The sequence below is a fragment of the Oncorhynchus masou genome, chromosome 31 (assembly GCF_036934945.1).
Source record: "Oncorhynchus masou masou isolate Uvic2021 chromosome 31, UVic_Omas_1.1, whole genome shotgun sequence".
Lineage (NCBI taxonomy): Eukaryota > Metazoa > Chordata > Actinopteri > Salmoniformes > Salmonidae > Oncorhynchus > Oncorhynchus masou.
Window position 1 is genome coordinate 263,103 of NC_088242.1, and position 14,812 is coordinate 277,914.

A 14,812-nucleotide genomic window follows, 5' to 3' on the forward strand; every position below is an offset into this window, starting at 1 on the left:
ATATGGCGTTGGGCCACCATGAGCCAGAACAGCTTCAATGCATCTTGGCATAGATTCTGGAAGTGTTTCCATTATTTTGGCAGTTCTATCCTTGTCTGTAACAATGTAACATCATGGACAATTTAATTTAGACCAAGCGTTTTCATTGTTAAAATTGACCCAACAAAAGTTCTCAAATGGATATTGGATAATGGATATTGTCTCACAAGTGTTTGTCTCTGCTAACGCCCGTTCCGATATTCAATTAAATATGCCCATCCCTACTTCCGATATTCAATTAAATATGCCCATCCCTAGTCTCTTTTTCAGTCTCTCTCTCTCTCTCTCTCTGTCTCTCTCTCTCTCTCTTTCAGTCTCTCTCTCTCTTTCAGTCTCTCTCTTTCAGTCTCTCTCTCTTCAGTCTCTCTCTTTCAGTCTCTCTCTCTTTCAGTCTCTCTTTTTCAGTCTCTCTCTTTCAGTCTCTCTCTTTCAGTCTCTCTCTTTCAGTCTCTCTCTTTCAGTCTCTCTCTCTTCAGTCTCTCAGTCTCTTTCAGTCTCTCTCTCTTTCAGTCTCTCTCTTTTCAGTCTCTCTCTTTCAGTCTCTCTCTTTCAGTCTCTCTCTTTTCAGTCTCTCTCTTTTCAGTCTCTCTCTCTCTGTCTCTCTCTCTTTCAGTCTCTCTGTCTCTCTCTTTCAGTCTCTCTCTCTTTCAGTCTCTCTCTCTTTCAGTCTCTCTCTCTTTCAGTCTCTCTCTCTTTCAGTCTCTCTCTCTTTCAGTCTCTCTCTTTCAGTCTCTCTCTCTTTCAGTCTCTCTCTCTTTCAGTCTCTTCAGTCTCTCTCTCTTCAGTCTCTCTCTTTCAGTCTCTCTCTTTCAGTCTCTCTCTCTTTCAGTCTCTCTCTCAGTCTCTTTCAGTCACTCTCTCTTCAGTCACTCTCTTTCAGTCACTCTCTCTTTCAGTCTTTCAGTCTCTCTCTTCTTTCAGTCTCTCTCTTTTCAGTCTCTCTCTTTTCAGTCTCTCTCTCTTCAGTCTCTCTCTCTTTTTCAGTCTCTCTCTCTTTCAGTCTCTCTCTTTCAGTCTCTCTCTTTTCAGTCTCTCTCTTTCAGTCTCTCTCTCTTTCAGTCTCTCTCTTTCAGTCTCTCTCTCTTCAGTCTCTCTCTTCAGTCTCTCTCTTTCAGTCTCTTCAGTCTCTCTCTTTCAGTCTCTCTCTCTTTCAGTCTCTCTCTTTCAGTCTCTCTCTCTCATGTCTCTCTCTTTCTCACTCCACTTGGTGTGTCGGTGTGACACACACACACACACACACACACACACTCTTTCACACACACACACACACACACACACACACACACACACACACACACACACACACAGTCAGTAGAGATGACATGTAAGTCTTGTGTATGTGTGTTCCAGTGACAGGGAGACCGTGCTCAGGGAACAGTCGTGTCACCCCTGATTTAGCCAAGTGGGATGAGGACTGCAACACCTGCCACTGCTTGAATGGGAAGGTTGTCTGTACTCGAGTACGTACTCGAGTACGTATCCAAACTCTGACCTTTACCCTGTTAACAAACTATAAACTCTGACCTTTACCCTGTTAACAAACTATAAACTCTGACCTTTACCTTGTTAACAAACTATAAACTCTGACCTTTACCCTGTTAACAAACTATAAACTCTGACCTTTACCCTGTTAACAAACTATAAACTCTGACCTTTACCCTGTTAACAAACTATAAACTCTGACCTTTACCTTGTTAACAAACTATAGTTTTGGCAAGTCGGTTAGGACATCTACTTTGTGCATGCAAGTAATTTATCCAACAATTGTTTACTGACAGATTATTTCACTTATGATTTGCTGTATCACAATTCCAGTGGGTCAGAAGTTTACATACACTAAGTTGACTGTGCCTTTAAACAGCTTGGAAAATTCCAGAAAATGATGTCATGGCTTTAGAAGCTTCTGAAAGGCTAATTGACATAATTTGAGTCAATTGGAAGTGTACCTGTGGATGTATTTCAAGGCCTACCTTCAAACTCAGTGCCTATTTGCTTGACATCATGGGGAAATCAAAATAAATCAGCCAAGACCTCAGAATAAAACTGTAGACCTCCACAAGTCTGGTTCATCCTTGGGAGCAATTTCCAAACGCCAGAAGGTACCACGTTCATCTGTACATCTGACTTACAGCTGTAATCGCAGCAAAAGGTGGTGCTACAAAGTATTAACTTAAGGGGGCTGAATAATTTTGCACTCCCAATTTTTCAGTTTTTGATTTGTTAAAAAAGTTTGAAATATCCAATAAATGTCGTTCCACTTCATGATTGTGTCCCACTTGTTGTTGATTCTTCACAAAAAAATACAGTTTTATATCTTTATGTTTGAAGCCTGAAATGTGGCAAAAGGTCGCAAAGTTCAAGGGGGCCAAGTACTTTCGCAAGGCACTGTATGTGGATATATTGAAGCAACATCTCAAGACATCAGTCAGGAAGTTAAAGCTTGGTCGCAAATGGGTCTTCCAAATGGACAATGACCCCAAGCATATTTCCAAAGTTGTGGCAAGATGGCTTAAGGACAACAAAGTCAAGGTATTGGAGTGGCGATCACAAAGCCCTGACCTCAATCCTCAATAGCAAATGTGTGGTCAGAACTGAAAATGTGTGAGTGTGAGCAAGAAGGCCTACAAACCTGACTCAGTTACACCAGCTCTGTCAGGATGAATGGGACAAAATTCACCCAATTTATTGTGGGGAACTTGTGGAAGGGTACCCGAAACGTTTGACCCAAGTTAAACAATTTAAAGGCAATGCTACCAAATACTAATTGAGTGTATGTAAACTTCTGACCCACTGGGAATATGATGAAAGAAATAAAAGCTGAACTAAATCATTCTCTCTACTATTCTTCTGACATTTCACGTTCTTAAAATAAGGTGGATGATCCTAACTGACCTAAAACAGGGCAACTCTCCCTCGGTCCTCCGCTAGCCCCTTCTCTCCCTCGGTCCTCCGCCAGCACCGTCTCTCCCTCGGTCCTCCGCTAGCCCCGTCCCTCCCTCGGTCCTCCGCTAGCCCCGTCTATCCCTCGGTCCTCCGCTAGCCCCGTCTCTCCCTCGGTCCCCTGCCAGCCCCGTCTCTCCCTCGGTCCTCCCCGAGCCCCGTCTCTCCCTCGGTCCTCCGCCAGCCCCTAAAATAAGGTGGTGATCCTCCTGACCTAAGACAGGGCAACCTCCCTCGGTCCTCCGCTAGCCCCGTCTCTCCTCGGTCCTCCGCTAGCCCCGTCTCTCCCTCGGTCCTCCGCCCCTAAAATAAGGTGGTGATACTCACTGACCTCAACCCCGTCTCCCCTCGGTCCTCCGCCAGCCCCGTCTCTCCCTCGGTCCTCCGCCCCTAAAATAAGGTGGTGATCCTCCGCTGACCTAAAACAAGGCAACTCTCCCTCGGTCCTCCGCTAGCCCCGTCTCTCCCTCGGTCCCCTGCTAGCCCCGTCTCTCCCTCGGTCCTCCGCCAGCCCCGTCTCTCCCTCGGTCCTCCCCGAGCCCCGTCTCTCCCTCGGTCCTCCGCCAGCCCCTAAAATAAGGTGGTGATCCTCACTGACCTAAGACAGGGCAACTCTCCCCGGTCCTCCACTAGCCCCGTCTCTCCCTCGGTCCTCCGCCAGCCCCGTCTCTCCCTCGGTCCTCCGCTAGCCCCGTCTCTCCCTCGGTCCTCCGCCAGCCCCGTCTCTCCCTCGGTCCTCTGCTAGCCCCGTCTCTCCCTCGGTCCTCCGCCCCTAAAATAAGGTGGTGATCCTCACTGACCTAAAACAGGGCAACTCTCCCTCGGTCCTCCGCCAGCCCCTAAAATAAGGTGGTGATCCTCACTGACCTAAGACAGGGCAACTCTCCCTCAGTCCTCCACTAGCCCCGTCTCTCCCTCGGTCCTCCGCCAGCCCCGTCTCTCCTCGGTCCTCCGCTAGCCCCGTCTCTCCCTCGGTCCTCCGCCCCTAAAATAAGGTGGTGATCCTCACTGACCTAAGACAGGGCAACTCTCCTCAGTCCTCCACTAGCCCCGTCTCTCCTCGGTCCTCCGCCAGCCCCGTCTCTCCCTCGGTCCTCCGCTAGCCCCGTCTCTCCCTCGGTCCTCCGCGAGCCCCGTCTCTCCCTCGGTCCTCCGCCAGCCCCGTCTCTCCCTCGGTCCTCCGCCCCTAAAATAAGGTGGTGATCCTCACTGACCTAAGACAGGGCAACTCTCCCTCGGTCCTCCGCTAGCCCCATCTCTCCCTCGGTCCTCCGCCAGCCCCATCTCTCCCTCGGTCCTCTGCCCCTAAAATAAGGTGGTGATCCTCACTGACCTAAAACAGGGCAACTCTCCCTCGGTCCTCCGCTAGCCCCGTCTCTCCTCGGTCCCCTGGTTTTCTAGCCCCGTCTCTCCCTCGGTCCTCCGCCAGCCCCGTCTCTCCCTCGGTCCTCCCCGAGCCCCGTCTCTCCCTCGGTCCTCCGCCAGCCCCTAAAATAAGGTGGTGATCCTCACTGACCTAAGACAGGGCAACTCTCCCTCGGTCCTCCGCTAGCCCCGTCTCTCCTCGGTCCTCCGCCAGCCCCGTCTCTCCTCCTCTCTCCCTCGGTCCTCCGCCCCTAGCCCACTGACCTCTCTCCCTCGGTCCTCCGCCAGCCCCGTCTCTCCCTCGGTCCTCCGCTAGCCCCGTCTCTCCCTCGGTCCTCCGCCCCTAAAATAAGGTGGTGATCCTCACTGACCTAAAACAGGGCAACTCTCCCTCGGTCCTCCGCCAGCCCCTAAAATAAGGTGGTGATCCTCACTGACCTAAGACAGGGCAACTCTCCCTCGGTCCTCCGCTAGCCCCGTCTCTCCCTCGGTCCTCCGCTAGCCCCGTCTCTCCCTCGGTCCTCCGCCAGTCCCGTCTCCCAAAGGTCCTCCGCCCCTAAAATAAGGTGGTGATCCTCACTGACCTAAGACAGGGCAACTCTCCCTCAGTCCTCCGCCAGCCCCGCCTCTCCTCGGTCCTCCGCCAGCCCCTAAAATAAGGTGGTGATCCTCACTGACCTAAGACAGGGCAACTCTCCCTCAGTCCTCCGCCAGCCCCGTCTCTCCCTCAGTCCTCCGCCAGCCCCTAAAATAAGGTGGTGATCCTCACTGACCTAAGACAGGGCAACTCTCTCCTCGGTCCTCTGGCCAGCCCCGTCTCTCCTCGGTCCTCCGCCCCCCTCGACCTAAAACTCTCCTCGGTCCTCCGCTCCCCGGTCCTCTCCTCGGTCCTCCGCTAGGTGGTGATCCTCCTGACCTAAAACTCTCCTCGGTCCTCCGCTAGCCCTCTCTCCTCGGTCCTCCGCCCCCCGTCTCTCGGTCCTCGGTCCTCCGCCCCCTGGTGATCCTCACTGACCTAAGACAGGGCAACTCTCCCTCGGTCCTCCGCTAGCCCCGTCTCTCCCTCGGTCCTCCGCTAGCCCCGCCTCTCCCTAGGTCCTCCGCTAGCCCCGTCTCTCCTCGGTCCTCCGCTAGCCCCGTCTCTCCCTCGGTCCTCCGCCCCTAAAATAAGGTGGTGATCCTCACTGACCTAAGACAGGGCAACTCTCCCTCGGTCCTCCGCTAGCCCCGTCTCTCCTCGGTCCTCCGCCAGCCCCGGTCCTCCGCCCTCCCTGAGGTCCTCCGCTAGCCCCGTCTCTCCTCGGTCCCCTGCTAGCCCCGTCTCTCCCTCGGTCCTCCGCCAGCCCCGTCTCCTCACTCGGTCCTCCGACAGCCCCGTCTCTCCCTCGGTCCCCTGCCAGCCCTAAGTCTCTCCTCGGTCCTCCACTAGCTCCGTCTCTCCTCGGTCCTCCGCCCCTAATATAAGGTGGTGATCCTCACTGACCTAAAACAGGGCAACACCCCTCGGTCCTCCGCTAGCCCCGTCTCTCCTCGGTCCTCCGCCAGCCCCGCCTCTCCCTAGGTCCTCCGCTAGCCCCGTCTCTCCCTCGGTCCTCTGCTAGCCCCGTCTCTCCCTCGGTCCTCCGCCAGCCCCGTCTCTCCCTCGGTCCTCCGCTAGCCCCGTCTCTCCCTCGGTCCTCCGCCAGCCCTGTCTCTCCCTCGGTCCTCCGCTAGCCCCATCTCTCCCTCGGTCCTCCGCCAGCCCCGTCTCTCCTCGGTCCTCCGCCCCTAAAATAAGGTGGTGATCCTCACTGACCTAAAACAGGGCAACCCCGTCTCTCCCTCGGTCCTCCGCCAGCCCCTAAAATAAGGTGGTGATCCTCACTGATCTAAAACAGGGATGTTTTATTAGGATGTCAGGAATTGTGAAAAACTAAGTTTAAATGTATTTGCCTCAGGTGTTATGTAAACTTCCCACTTCAACTGTAGATGTATCTTAGAGGGCTGCAAAACTCTGCTACCTTTCCCAAAAAGTTCCAGGTTTTCCAGAAATCCTCCTCGAGTTCCCAGTTGGAGGATTCCTGGATTCCGGGGAATTATCAGGAGGGAGCTGGGATTGGGAATCCTGGAAAACCTGGCAATGTCCTGGGAAAGTCACTATAAATTTTTAACCCTGGTGTCTTGAATGTGTCTTTCCTGTATCTCCATTTAGATATTTTGGTTTTACAGGTCCTCCCCGATGTGATGTATTAATTGATTCTTTAATTGATTGATTTCAGATGTGGTGTGGTCTTAGGTCCTGCCGAGTTAGCCCCTGGTTAAAGGCCACGGTAGCAGAGGAGGTGGGGTCGGGTGTCTATCTGGTCAGAGCTGTGTACCAATCAGGGAGGAGCAGTGTTTCATCCAACCATGTCTGGGTCAGGGGAGTGCCACCCTCCTCCCCTCCGCCCAACAAATGCCCCCCAGCTCCGGTTACCACGACAACAGCTGTGCTAACGTCACTTACGTCCACCAAAGAGACCATGCCCAGGGTGAGAGATTAATTTCCCTCTTTTCTTCCCTACTACCCTTCTACTCAGCAGCTCAGACACTCTCAGCCCAGCCGTTCGGCTCCTCAGCCCAGCCGTTCGGTCTCAGCCCAGCCGTTCGGCTCTCAGCCCCCCGTTCGGTCCTCAGCCCAGCCCCGGGTGGTGATCTCAGCCCAGCCTCTCCTCGGCTCTCAGCTCTCCTCATTCTCTGGTCCCCTCTCTCCTCATTCTCTGGTCCCCCTCTCCCTCATCCTCTGGTCCCCCTCTCTCCTCATTCTCTGGTCCCCCTCTCCCTCATTCTCTGGTCCCCCTCTCTCCTCATCCTCTGGTCCCCCTCTCTCCTCATCCTCTGGTCCCCCTCTCTCCTCATTCTCTGGTCCCCCTCTCTCTCATTCTCTGGTCCCCTCTCTCCTCATTCTCTGGTCCCCCTCTCTCCTCATCCTCTGGTCCCCCTCTCTCCTCATTCTCTGGTCCCCCTCTCTCCTCATTCTCTGGTCCCCTCTCTCCTCATTCTCTGGTCCCCTCTCCCTCATCCTCTGGTCCCCCTCTCTCCTCATCCTCTGGTCCCCCTCTCTCCTCATTCTCTGGTCCCCCTCTCTCCTCATTCTCTGGTCCCCCTCTCTTCTCATTCTCTGGTCCCCCTCTCTCCTCATCCTCTGGTCCCCCTCTCTCCTCATTCTCTGGTCCCCTCTCTCCTCATTATCTGGTCCTATAAATTTTTAACCCTCTCTTCTCATTCTCTGGTCCCCCTCTCTCCTCATTCTCTGGTCCCCCTCTCTCCTGGACGTCACAAACATAAAGGGCAATGGGTTCTATAACTGATTCAAGTATATGAGTTCTGATGTTTTGGCAGAGTGCTGATGTTAGTCTCACTCCGTCTCCCTCCCTCTCTGTTTCTATAACCCTCTCTCTCTCTAACCCTCTCTCTCTAACCCTCTCTAACCCTCTCTCTCTCTCTCTCTCTCACTCTCTAACCGTCTCTTTGTTTCCCTCTCTCTCTCTCTCTCTAACCCTCTCTCTAACCATCTCTTTTGTTTCCCTCTCTCTCTGTTTCTATAACCCTCTGTCTCTCTCTCTCTTTCCCTCTCTCTCTCTAACCGTCTCTCTCTCTCTCTCCGTCCCCCTCTCTCTCCTCCCCTCTCTCTCTCTGTCTCTCTCTCCCTCTCTCTCTCTCTGTCTCTCTCTCCCTCTCTGTCTCTCTGTCCCTCTCTCTCTCTCTAACCCTCTCTCTCTCTAACCCTCTCTCTAACCCTCTCTCTCTAACCCTCTCTGTCCCTCTCTGCCCCTCTCTCTCTAACCCTCTCTGTCCCTCTCTCTCTCTAACCCTCTCTGTCCCTCTCTCTCTCTCTGTTTCTATAACCCTCTCTCTCTAACCCTCTCTGTCCCTCTCTCTCTCTCTCTAACCCTCTCTGTCCCTCTCTCTCTCTAACCCTCTGGTCCCCCTCTCTCTCTCTAACCCTCTGTCCCCTCTCTCTCTCAACCCTCTCTGTCCCCCTCTCTCTAACCCTTCTCTGTCCCCCTCTCTAACCCCCTCTCTCTCTCTCTGTCCCTCTCTCCCTCTCTCTCTCTGTTTCTCTAACCCTCTCTGTCTCTCACTCTCTAGGGTCTGAGTATTGAGGCAGTGTGTAAGCAGCTGAGACAACTGTACGTGGTCAAGAATGTGTCCTCTGAGTATTCTGTTTCCATAACCTGTGACCCTTCAACCTCCGCCAGCAACCAGATCCATCTCAGCATCGTAAGTCACGTCCTGTCACGTGGGTGTACGTTCGTCAGGAGTTTGGGTTCAAGTGGACTGTAAGGAAAATGTAAAATAATGTATGCAAAGCTGGCTTAACCCTCCCTTATCCTCAATGCATCTACAGTACTGAGCTCCTGACTAAAACCCAGTCTATACTCTCTGTATACTCTCTCATGGGCAAGGCGGTGTGTTTTTCATGTGTCACATGCGTAATAGTGTATATATATGTATGTATAATAGTGTATATATATGTATGTATAATAGTGTATATATTTGTATAATAGTGTATATATATGTATGTATAATAGTGTATATATATGTATAATAGTGTATATATATATTTATGTATAATAGTGTATATATTTGTATAATAGTGTATATATATATATGTATGTATAATAGTGTATATATATGTATAATAGTGTATATATTTGTATAATAGTGTATATATATGTATAATAGTGTATATATATGTATGTATAATAGTGTATATATATGTATAATAGTGTATATATTTGTATAATAGTGTATATATATGTATGTATAATAGTGTATATAACCCTAGTATATAATATGTATGTCAATAGTGTATATGTATACCGTGTATATTTGTATGTATAATAGTTTAACCAGGTATAATAGTGTATTCACCTTTATTTAATAATAGTGTATATATATGTATGTATAATAGTGTATTATATGTATAATAGTGTATATATATGATGTATAATAGTTATATATATGTAACCAGTATATATATGTATGTATAATAGTGTATATATATTAACCAGTGTATATATATCTTTATGTATAATAGTGTATATATTTGTATAATAGTGTATATATCTATATGTATGTATAATAGTGTATATATATGTATAATAGTGTATATATTTGTATAATAGTGTATATATATGTATAATAGTGTATATATATGTATGTACCCTAGTGTATATATATGTATGTATAATAGTGTATATATATGTATGTATAATAGTGTATATATTTGTATAATAGTCTATATATATGTATGTATAATAGTGTATATATATGTATAATAGTGTCCCTATATATTTATGTATAATAGTGTATATATTTGTATAATAGTGTAACCCTATATGTATGTATAATAGTGTATATATATGTATAATAGTGTATATATTTGTATAATAGTGTATATATATGTATAATAGTGTATATATATGTATGTATAATAGTGTATGATATGTATTGAGGTATATATTTGTATAATAGTGAGACAACTGTATGTATAATAGGTCATATATGTATAATAGTGTATATATATGTATGTATAATAGTGTATATATATGTATAATAGTGTATATATATGTATGTATAATAGTGTATATATATGTATAGATCCATAGTGTATATATCATATATATATTTGTATAATAGTGTATATATATGTATGTATAATAGTGTATATATATGTATAATAGTGTATATATATGTATGTATAATAGTGGACTATATAGTAAATGTGTAAAATAATATATATATATATATATTTTTATAATAGTGTATATATATGTATGTATAATAGTGTATATATATGTATAATAGTGTATATATATGTATAAAAGTGTAGTATGTATAATAGTGTATATTATGTATAATAGTGTAATAGTGTATATATGTATGTATAATAGTGTAATAGTGTATATATATGTATAATAGTGTAATAGTGTATATATGTATGTATAATAGTGTATATATATGTATGTATAATAGTGTATATGTATGTATAATAGTGTATATGTATGTATGTATAATAGTGTATATATATGTATGTAATAGTGTATATATATGTATAATAGTGTATATATGTGTATGTATAATAGTGTATATATATGTATAATAGTGTATATATATGTATGTATAATAGTGTACTAGTGTGTATATATATGTATGTATAATAGTGTAATAGTTACACATTAGATACACTGGCTGTTTTGGTGAACTTACTTTTGGTAAGGAGTGGTGCTCTGTTGTTTATTTTTATTTCACCTTTATTTAACCAGGTGGACCAGATCACCTTTATTTAACCAGGTAGGCCAGATCACCTTTATTTAAACAGGTATCACCTTTATTTAACCAGGTGGACCAGATTTTAAACCAGGTAGAGCAGATCACCTTTATTTAACCAGGTAGACACCAGATCACCTTTATTTAACCAGGTAGACCAGATCACCTTTATTTAACCAGGTAGACCAGATCACCTTTATTTAACCAGGTAGACCAGATCACCTTTATTTAACCAGGTAGGCAAGATCACCTTTATTTAACCAGGTAGACCAGATCACCTTTATTTAACCAGGTAGACCAGATCACCTTTATTTAACCAGGTAGACCAGATCACCTTTATTTAACCAGGTAGACCAGATCACCTTTATTTAACCAGGTAGACCAGATCACCTTTATTTAACCAGGTAGGCAAGATCACCTTTATTTAACCAGGTAGACCAGATCACCTTTATTTAACCAGGTAGACCAGATCACCTTTATTTAACCAGGTAGACCAGATCAACTTTATTTAACCAGGTAGATCAGATCACCTTTATTTAACCAGGTAGACCAGATCACCTTTATTTAATCAGGTAGAGCAGATCACCTTTATTTAACCAGATGGCCAGTTGAGAACAAGTTCTCATTTACAATTGCGACCTGGCCAAGATAAAGCACAGCAGTGTGACACAAACGACAGCATTTAGTTTTACTAACGTTTAAGAGCAGTTGAAGGCCACGGAAGGAGTGTTGTATGGTATTGAAGCTTGTCTGGAGGTTTGTTAACACAGTGTCCAAAGAAGGGCCAGATGTATACAGAATGGTGTCGTCTGCGTGAGGTGGATCAGAGAATCACCAGCAGCAAGAGCAACATCATTGATGTATACAGAGAAGAGAGTCGGTCCGAGAATTGAACCCTGTGGCACTCCCATAGAGACTGCCAGAGGTCTGGACAACAGGCCCTCCGATCTGACACACTGAACTCTATCAGAGAAGTAGTTGGTGATTGACAGTCGAAAGCCTTGGCCAGGTCGATGAATACAGCTGCACAGTAATGTCTCTTATCGATGGCGGTTATGATATTGTTTAGGACCTTGAGCGTGGCTGAGGTGCACCCATGACCAGCTCTGAAACCAGATTGCATAGCAGAGAAGGTACGGTGGGATTCAAAATGGTCGGTGATCTGTTTGTTAACTTGGCTTTCGAAGACCTTGGAAAGGCAAGGTAGGATAGATATAGGTCTGTAGCAGTATGGGTATAGGTTGTCTTTCCCTTTGAAGAGGGGGATGACCGTGGCAGCTTTCCAATCTTTAGGAATCTCAGACGATACGTAAGAGAGGTTTAACAGACTAGTAATAGGGGTTGCAACAATGGCGGCGGATAATTTTAGGAAGAGAGGGTCCAGATTGTCTAGCCAGCTGATTTATAGGGATCCAGATTCTGCAGCTCTTTCAGGACATTAGCTATCTATATTTTGGTGATGGAGAAGGGGGGGATAGGGCCAGTTGCTGTGGGGGGTCCAGAGCTGTTGGCCAGGTGGAAAGTGTTTCCAGCCGTAGAGAAATTGTTTATTGAAATTCTCGATGATCGTAGATTTATCGCTGGTAACAGTGTTTCCGAGCCTCAGAGCTGTGGGCAGCTGGGAGGAGGTGCTCTTATTCTCCATGGACTTTACAGTGTCCCAGAACTTTTTGGAATTAGTGCTGCAGGATGAAAATCTCTGTTTGAAAAAGCTTGCCTTAGCTTTCCTAACTGACTGAGTATATTGGTTCCTGACTTCCCTGAAAAGTTGCATATTGCGTTATTCAAAGCTAGTGCAGAACTTCACAGGATGTTTTTGTGCTGATCTAGGGCAGTCATGTGGAGCTCTGTGGATCTCTGTCCATCTCTGTGGATCTCTGTCCATCTCTGTGGATCTCTGTCCAGCTCTGTGGATCTCTGTCCAGCTCTGTGGAGCTCTGTCCAGCTCTGTGGAGCTCTGTCCAGCTCTGTAGAGCTCTGTCCAGCTCTGTGGAGCTCTGTCCAGCTCTGTGGAGCTCTGTCCAGCTCTGTGGAGCTCTGTCCAGCTCTGTAGAGCTCTGTCCAGCTCTGTGGAGCTCTGTTCAGCTATGTGGAGCTCTGTTAAGCTCTGTGGAGTAATGTGGAGCTCTGTGGAGCTCTGTCCAGCTCTGTGGAGCTCTGTGGAGCTCTGTTCAGCTATGTGGAGCTCTGTGGAGCTCTGTCCAGCTCTGTGGAGCTCTGTCCAGCTCTGTAGAGCTCTGTCCAGCTCTGTGGAGCTCTGTTCAGCTATGTGGAGCTCTGTTCAGCTATGTGGAGCTCTGTGCAGCTCTGTGGAGCTCTGTCCAGCTCTGTGGAGTAATGTGGAGCTCTGTTCAGCTATGTGGAGCTCTGTCCAGCTCTGTGGAGCTCTGTCCAGCTCTGTAGAGCTCTGTCCAGCTCTGTGGAGCTCTGTTCAGCTATGTGGAGCTCTGTTCAGCTATGTGGAGCTCTGTGCAGCTCTGTGGAGCTCTGTTCAGCTCTGTGGAGCTCTGTCCAGCTCTGTTCAGCTCTGTTCAGCTCTGTGGAGCTCTGTTCAGCTCTGCCCAGCTCTGTTCAGCTCTGTGGAGCTCTGTCCAGCTCTGTGGAGCTCTGTTCAGCTCTGTGGAGCTCTGTCCAGCTCTGTCCAGCTCTGTTCAGCTCTGTGGAGCTCTGTGGAGCTCTGTCCAGCTCTGTGGAGCTCTGTTCAGCTCTGTGGAGCTCTGTCCAGCTCTGTCCAGCTCTGTGGAGCTCTGTTCAGCTCTGTGGAGCTCTGTTCAGCTGTGTGGAGCTCTGTTCAGCTGTGTGGAGCTCTGTTCAGCTCTGTGGAGCTCTGTCCAGCTCTGTGGAGCTCTGTTCAGCTCTGTGGAGCTCTGTTCAGCTCTGTGGAGCCTTGTTCAGCTATGTGGAGCTCTGTTCAGCTCTGTGGAGCTCTGTTCAGCTCTGTGGAGCTCTGTTCAGCTCTATCGAGCTCTGTTCAGCTATATTGAGCTACATGGTGTCGTGGAGTATTGTGTTCAAAGCTGAAAAGATAAACAACTATAACACTAAACTAGTTCTATTTCTGATGAAGATGTTGTGTAGCAAGACTTCTCCAACTCGGGGTACAAATGCTGCCAACTTTCCCCAAGTTCTATTGTCCCTCCCCTAGAATTCCTGGTTGAAAAATGTCGTTATGATTCCAGAATTCCTTCAACCTGGATTTCTGAGAAACCAAGGAATTTTGTTTCAGAAATTGCTCTGTTAGACTGCAGCCAAGGACAGAAAAAAGCATCAAAACTACTCTAGTAATCTGACGCAGGCATTATGTATCAAGACGATTTCAACATACAATACCTAACCCCTCTTGTGTTTTCTCAGCTCCATCTCTCCCAACAACTGTGGTCGGTTTTTCATAGGGGTTGGGATAAACCTAGTCACATGTAGCCATCCTTGCAATTGTCATCACATTGACTCGACATGAGAAGGACTAACGAGGCTTTGATGAAGCAGAAGACACATTTTGTTACATATTTGATTCTTCTTTCCAGGAACAGCGGCGAGACAGATCACCTACTGTATAAAGGAGATAGGATACACAACACTTACACCTCTCTCTCTGTCTCTCTCTCTGTCTCTTTGTCTTTCTCTCTCTCTCTCTCCTCACTCTCTCTCTGTCTCTCTCTCTGTCTCTTTGTCTTTCTCTCTCTCTCTCTCTCTCTCTCTCTCCTCACTCTCTCTCTCTGTCTCTCTGTCTCTCTCTCTGTCTCTTTGTCTTTCTCTCTCTCTGTCTCTCTCTCTCTCCGTCTCTTTGTCTCTGTCTCTCTCCGCTCTCTCTCTCTCTCCGCTCTCTCTCTCTCTCCTCTCTCTCTCTCTCTCTCTCCTCTCTCTCTGTCCGCTCTCTCTCTCCGCTCTCTCTCTCTGCTCTCTCTCTCTCCGCTCTCTCTCTGCTCTCTCTCTCCGCTCTGTCTCTCTGCTCTCTCTCTCTGCTCTGTCTCTCTGCTCTCTCTCTCTCTCTCTCTCTCTCGTCTCCGCTCTCTCTCCGCTCTCTCACGCTCGCTCTCCCCTCTCTCGCCTCGCTCTCCTCTCTCTCTCCTCGCTCTCTCTCTCTCTCACCTCGCTCTCCTCTCTCTCTGCTCTTCTCTCTCTCTTCGCTCTCTCGCTCTCTGTCTCTCTCTCTCTCTCTCGCGCTCTCTGTCTC

The 14,812-nt window shown here is 47.5% G+C and overlaps 1 pseudogene; it reads left to right on the forward strand.

Annotated features, from left to right (window-relative positions):
- Positions 1–14,812, forward strand: part of LOC135524866 (protein jagged-1b-like) — a 125,554-nt pseudogene that overhangs the window by 82,929 nt on the left and 27,813 nt on the right.